This window comes from Cricetulus griseus, chromosome 3 (genome assembly GCF_003668045.3).
Source record: "Cricetulus griseus strain 17A/GY chromosome 3, alternate assembly CriGri-PICRH-1.0, whole genome shotgun sequence".
In the NCBI taxonomy this organism is placed as follows: domain Eukaryota; kingdom Metazoa; phylum Chordata; class Mammalia; order Rodentia; family Cricetidae; genus Cricetulus; species Cricetulus griseus.
The window spans coordinates 123142357-123149397 of record NC_048596.1 but is presented as its reverse complement, the minus strand read 5'-3'; the positions used below and the strand labels follow the sequence as shown (position 1 = coordinate 123149397).

Genomic DNA, 7041 nt, shown 5'->3' with positions numbered 1-7041 from the left:
CCTGGTACCTCCCACACACTAAAAATACTGTGGGTGATTCTAGAAAGGGGAAGACTGTATTTGGTCAGTGGGGCTCATGAGAGATTTTGTGATTGGCTCTTTTTTAATGACTTCTTCGATGCTTTATGAATCTCTAATCATTGCATTCATGTGTCCCGTCCCCCCCCCCCCCCCGCACATTTTCTGTTATCTGTATCACCCGACTAAGGCTAAAAGGGCTGCCAGAATGGACTGTAGCTCTTGTGGTTCTCTGCATAATGCTTTTATTTCCTGTCCTTCATGATGCCCTTTCCAGAGACTTACCCTCACAGTCAGTGCTTGTTTTCTTGTCACCATTTCACTTTAGATGGTGGCACCTTGCTTGTTGCTGCTGTCATCTTTAGCATGTCCTCAGCATCCTTCCAGTGCTTTGTAAAGGTCAATTTGGAATTAAGTTCTCCTCCTCCCTTACTTGATCTTGTGACTACATTGTTTCTGTAGCACGAGGCTCTCACTGAAATGGTGTTTGCCTTTCAGTGGATTATCCTTTTATTACTTTGCTTTCTATTATTTAGAGCTACATATGATTTAGGAGATTTTTATGAATGGACTTCATTTTGGTTTGGTTTCACCTTTTGCACATCTACAATTACTTTCATCTTTAAAACAATCTAATTCCATCTTTGTTGGTTGTTTATCCCTTGTCCAAGGCTCTATTGGGTATGACAGGGGTAAAAGAAAGTAGAAGTTTCAATCTTTGACTCTCAAAAGTGTATAGTTTGTTAAAGTATGCTATAAAATAATGTGTAACCAATTCCAGTGTTCTATGCCTCAGACCTTCAAGTCCATGTGAATCTAGAGAGGAAAGAGAACCTGTGGCCCGGAGTTACCTTTGTGGCTTCATGGGTCACAATGTCTTTCATGAACTATGACAGAGAAGGAAGACTGGAATGGGTAGGAGGGTATCACAGATGAGGGGGCACACATAACCTCAGTATAGTGTCCCCATGGATCATAGACGAAACTTGCTGTTACAGAACAGAATTTATGCTTGCTGGTCAAGATGAGACACTTACATAGGACTGTATTAGGGTGGGAATTCTGTTTCCAGGAGAAATCATAGAAAGAAACAAATTGGAAAGAAAATATGCATTTGCCAATTCAAATGACTTCTAGTCTCCCGGGTCTTCCTGTCTCTTGCCATCTGATGCCTTATATTGTATCAGGACTTGGATAGCAAAAAGGCTATCAAGAGATATGAGCTTGACTAAACAAACCTCTTTTGTTTAGGGTTACCAGGGTTCAGGCATTTCAATGTAGTGCTGCATTGTTGACCAATACAATGCCTTCTATGGACACCATTTCCTCCAGCCTGTCTGGCTGTACCTGCTCGACATATCCAATAAAGACAAACTAACCTGTGCAGGCCTCCTGTTCCTCAGCCTCTGTCTGCTTATCAGGGATGTAGTTACCCATTCCTTGGACTATTTCTTGCCTCTTTTTTTTTTTCTACTTTCACTCACTGGATGCTTTCTTTCCCTTCTGATCATGAAAGTATTATTTTCTACCCCAAATCTGCTAGCAGTTCTTTTATCAAACCAGGAAGTGTTCCTATCTTTCTGTGTGAAGATAATCTCCAGCAGTCTTCATGGGCAAGCATGTCAGCTTCGGCAGGGGTGGGCTGAGATGAATCTGGAATATTTTACCATGAGAATGAATTTGACCTGCTGGATTTTGTTAAACTGCTGTAGCGAGAAGGAACATGTGTCTGAGACCAAGGCTCCACGGTGTGCCAGGTTTCTCAAAGAGCTTGGCATGAACTCCTCTGGGCTTCTTTCATTATCATGTTTTACAAGAACTTTCTTTGAAAGCAGGAAATGATGGGCTGGGATGAAATGGAGCTGGGGACATAAGAAAGGAGCTGTCCCATGTTGTATTTGAGTAGTCCTCATGGTAAGATACAAATTATCCATTCCCAGGCTCAGGGAATTTGACCAGATGTTGCCCTGGTAACCAGAAAATGGCCCCATAACTAGAAAAAGCACTAGAAAGATGAATTTGTGAAAAAACAATCTGTTAATGAATTAACAGCACTAATACTGATGAGGAGGAGGATGGACAGATGGATAGAAGGATGGATGGATAGATAGAATTCCAGACCCTTTTGACTTTGTTCTATATTTGCAGCCTTAACTCATTTGTTTGGCTCTACCCACTCTGACAAAATAAATGTCACAGGCAGCAGCCACCTTGTCTTGTTATTGTCTAAATCCAGACATGAACTGATTCATTAACACTTTCTTGACTGCAGTCAAGAAAAAAAGCTGGAAAAGCAGTCATGTCATGTGCAAACATGAACCCAAGAATCAGTCCAGGGACCATTTTTGAGAATACCCCCAAGGTCTCCCAATTATGCAGAAATTGCTTGGACTGAGTTGGGTAGATGGATCAGTAGGTAAGTACTTGCCCTGCAAGACCTGAGTTTGAATCCCCAGAACCCACATAAAAGCTTGATGTTGTCGTGCTAATATCTGTAATGCCAGCATTCCTGCAGGTAGACAGGAGGTGGAGAGAGGAGAATCCCTGACAACTGGTGGGCCAGCTAGCCTGGCATACACAATAGAAAAGCACATGGCCCTGTCTCACACATGGTGGAAGGCGATGACCAAAACCCTCGGCTCTCTTCTGAGTTTCATGTGTACACAGTGGCAGGTGCCTACCTCTACTCAGATACATGAAGTTACACACAGAAGTAAAATTAAATACATACAAACTTTTAAAATTACCGAGGGCTAGTAAGATGGTTTAGTGGGTGAGGGCACTTGCTGCTAAGCCTGACGACCTAATCCCCAGAACCTACTCGGGAGGAGAGAACTGACTCCCACAAATTGTTCTTTGATTATCACCCATGCACCATAGCATGCATATCTACGGCTCCCCTTCACACACAATAAGTAAGTAAGTAAATAAATGAAAATGTCTTAAGGTTTCTTGGACTGTAAGAACCACACTATCACAGTCCTGCCTGTGGGTTTCCAATCTTGTATGTGGGCGGATACTTGACCATTCGTATTAGTACAAGAGAGCTACCAAAATGGTGTGCTTAGGGGGCCTCAGAAATACTGCATGTTTTCCTGGGATCTTAGCTACATATGGTGAATGACAGATCTCAGGGACAGCAATTTGCCTTTTGATTGAAAGTAAAACTCTCCCTTTTATATAACAGATGTTTTTGACAGTTACTTTTGCTGTTAGCAAATCCCTGAGAGGGAAAATAAGCCCACCACGTCTGAAGGGGAGAGAAAATGTTGAATAATAAGATCTGAACCTAATTCCTTAGAAGTGGGGGAGGAATGAGGAGAGATGACCTACTTATTTAAAGAAAATTGCGGTGGTTTTTTGTTTTGCTTTACTGTGAATGGAGACAACTTAGGTTTGTTAACAGGCATGGAAGGCATAGTTTTTCATTTGTGACTTTCATTTATTTTGGGTAAAGCCTACCTGATTTCAGAAAAGACCATGGATCGGGCTTCTTCTGAGCCAAGGCACCCAGTCCTCCACTCCTGGGCTCTGACTACAGGCCAAGGCTGGCTGGGTTGTGGGTGGAGTTTGAAAGCTCTCTGTAGATAATGTGGTATTGTTCAGAAGGAGAAAAACCTGTTGAAATCTGTTTCTAATGGAGAAATATTAAAAACAACAATGTTCTGAAGCACAGCTGGCTAGGCAGTGCCCTAGTTTTCTTTTCCATTGTGGTGAGAACATACCCTGGTAAAAAGAAACTAAGGGGGGAAAGAGGGCTTTGGGCTTAACAATCCCAGGTCACAGTCCACCATGGAGAAAAGTCAAGGCATGAACTCAAGCAACTAGTTACATCACACCCAGAGTCAAGAGCAGAGAGAAATGTGTGCCCCTATGCTGCCTGCTTGCTTGCTGTATACTAAGCTAGCTCTCTTCATTCTGATAGAGTTTAAGGCCTAGCCCATGAAATGGTGGGATCCTTATTCAGTGTGGGTCTTCTACCTCAATAAACAACCAAGAGAGCCCCCCCCCCAAAGGCCACCCTGATCTAGATAATTCTTCATTAAGACTCTTTCTAGTAGTAAAGTTGTGTGTGTGTAGGTGTTGCATGGGAGGAGTTGGGGCAAAGAGAAGGAGAGGAAAAATGATAGAATTTACTCTACATTTTTTAAAACTCTAAATGATTTTTTTAAAATAAGACTCTCTTCCCAAGTGAGCCTAGGCTTTGTCAAGTTGACACTTGAAACTAACCAGTCCAGAGGGTTTGAAGAAGGCTGGCACACCCAGGTCCATATGCTTCCTTAATACATAGGATGAGAATGTATGGGTCTGTATACACACAGTCCTTGACTTCAAGGCGTTTTGAATTTGCAAAGGGTGGTGCTTGGAAGGTCAGGTGCAGCATGTGCGTTTCCTTATGATATTATCAGCTTTTGACGGGTTTGCAGCCATAGAGGGAGTAGATAAGCATCTGCAGAACTGACCCTTAAAGAGACTTATCTCTGGGCAAGTCAGTGAGGGGATTTCTAGAGGGGTTTAAACCAGGATTGAAGAACCACCTGGAATGTGGTTGGTACCATCCCATGGGCTGGGGTCCCAGGCTGTATAAAAAGGGATGAAAAAAAAAAAAAAAGCCAGCTGAGGATCAGCATTCTGATTGAGGATCCAGTGTGACCAGTCATCTCATGCTCATTCCTATGCTTTCCCTGCCAAAAAGGACCAAGTTCAAATAAACCCCTCCTTCTTCCCATGCTTCTGTCACATATGTGGTATTGGCCACAAGTTCAATAACCAACGCAAAGCATGGGATCTAGGATAATTGCAAGGATGCTGTGAATATTCTGTTGGATCTAATGTGGAAAAGATACTGAGCAATCCAACAGACATTTCAGAACATGAGATTGAATGCCAAAGAAGCCAGAACAAACCAGAAAGCAGCCTAAATTCCTGGTCATTATGGAGCCTGCAGACAAACTCAAAGCCGCCTACTTCTGAAAATTTCACATCTAAGAAATATGTGTGCTTAAGAAACCTTTCAAACATATGTACAAAATGTAAAATGATTGCACAGCAAGCACCCACCATGCAGTTTCCACAACTAGCACTTCTATGCTTGTTCTAAACACACCCACCCATCCATCCATCCATCCTTCTATCTCCCATGTATCTATAGGATTTTTGGCGCAACTCAAATTTTCATCAGCAATTTCACCCCTAAACACATCAGCACATCTGACCAATTACTAGAACTTAGCATGTTTCAAGTTCTTGCTCCTTTTCCTCTGAGATAGCTTCCTGAAATAGACTGTTTCCAACATTACCGTGATATCTGATGAGCTCTGAAAGACACCTGCACCCATGTAACGCAATGCCATCAGCGTTGATAACAATACTAATCTCCCCCATAAAGTTCCCTTGTCTCCTCAAGGATGCCCTTACCTCTATCCCTTCCCCAGAAGGAACTTTGTTCTGATTATTCTTCCTTTTTCAACCATACATTGGTTTTCTCTGTTCTGGAACTTTAGATAAATGTAACCATGTTGTAAACACTCTTTTGTGCTAAGGCTTCTTTCACTTAGAGAAGTGTTTTACTATTAAGTCGTGTTGTCACATTTATCAGCAGTCTGTGCTTTTCTCTTATAAGAAGTATTCTGTTTGTATGAATATGTGACAGTTTGTTTATCCATCCTGTTGCTGATGGACACCTGGTCTATTTCCAGTTTCTGTCTATTGTAAATAATCCTATATGAACAGCCCTGTACAATTAGTTTTATAGATATCTGTTATCATTGTCTCTTGTGGAATTGCTGGGTTTTCCAGAGAAATAGAACCTGTGTGTGTGTGTGTGTGTGTGTGTGTGTGTGTGTGTGTGTGTGTGTGTGTGTGTGTGTGTTTGCATCCAAATAGATTTATTCTAAGGAATCCCCTCATGTTGTGGCTGCTGCTGGCAAGTTCAAATCTTTTGAGTACAGGCAAAGCATGCTATAGCTCAAGTCCAAAGCAGTCTGGAGGCCTGCTCTCCTCTTCTTCATAGGCCACCAGTCCTTTCTCTTAACACCTTCCAGACTGGAGAGGCCTATCCATGTTATCAACTGATTTGAAAGTTAATCTTGTCTGAAAAGTATTTTCCCAGCAATTCCTATACTAGCACTTGACCCAAATCTGGGTACCATGGTTCAGCCAAATTGGCACATAAAATTCACCATCATAAATAAGCATGTGCGGCTAAGGCCATAGTGTGTAGGTCCTGAAGAATGAAGATTTGAAAGCAAGGCCATGGCTAAACACCTGAAGTTCATTGCCAGGACTGTGATGGTTCAGGAGGGGAACGTGGAAGGTGCATACAGGACCCTGACCAGAATCCTTACTACAGATGGATGGGCTTAATGAAGTCATAAAGCGAAGGTGCTACTATGAGAAACCCTGCCGCCACCGCCAGCAGGAGAGCTATGAAACATGCCAGAGGATGTACAATATGGGAATGGCTTGAAAAATTAACTTCTTGATGCAAAAGAACCGGGCAGATCCATGGCAGGGCTGCTAAGACCTGTGGATAGAAGGCCTACATTAATTCTATGTCTAACTCTTTTCTTTATCCAACCCCATTTTCTGTTACCTTTCTCTTTAATAAACTCAATCACACATGAACAAGAAGGCTTAAACATATAGAAGTTATCTCATCAGTCAACAAAGGACCCTTTTATTTAAAAAATTAATCAAAAAATGAAATAGGAGCAGAAATATTGGTTGCCAGTCTAGGAGAGGGGCCAATCAGGAGTTATATGTAATGGGTAAAGTTTCTGTTTATAAAGATTTGTAAAAGTTCTAGAAACCATGGTGACAAAAATGTGTATATTAAGCAATTAAGAGACCTTGCTCCTTTATAGAGGACCTTGGTTTGGTTCCAACACCTACTGGCTGACTCACAAGGTCTTTAACTTCAGTTCCAGGGGATTTCTTGTCACCTGGCCTCCGGAAGTACATGATACACATATTTACAAAACTTTTTTTTTTGTCTTTCAAGACAGGGTTTGTCTGTGTGTA

The 7041-nt window shown here is 41.9% G+C and overlaps 1 pseudogene; it reads left to right on the top strand.

Annotated features, from left to right (window-relative positions):
* Positions 1-6254: 6254 nt before the first annotated feature.
* LOC100756388 lies at positions 6255-6541 on the top strand (annotated as a pseudogene).
* The last annotated feature ends 500 nt before the right edge of the window (positions 6542-7041 follow it).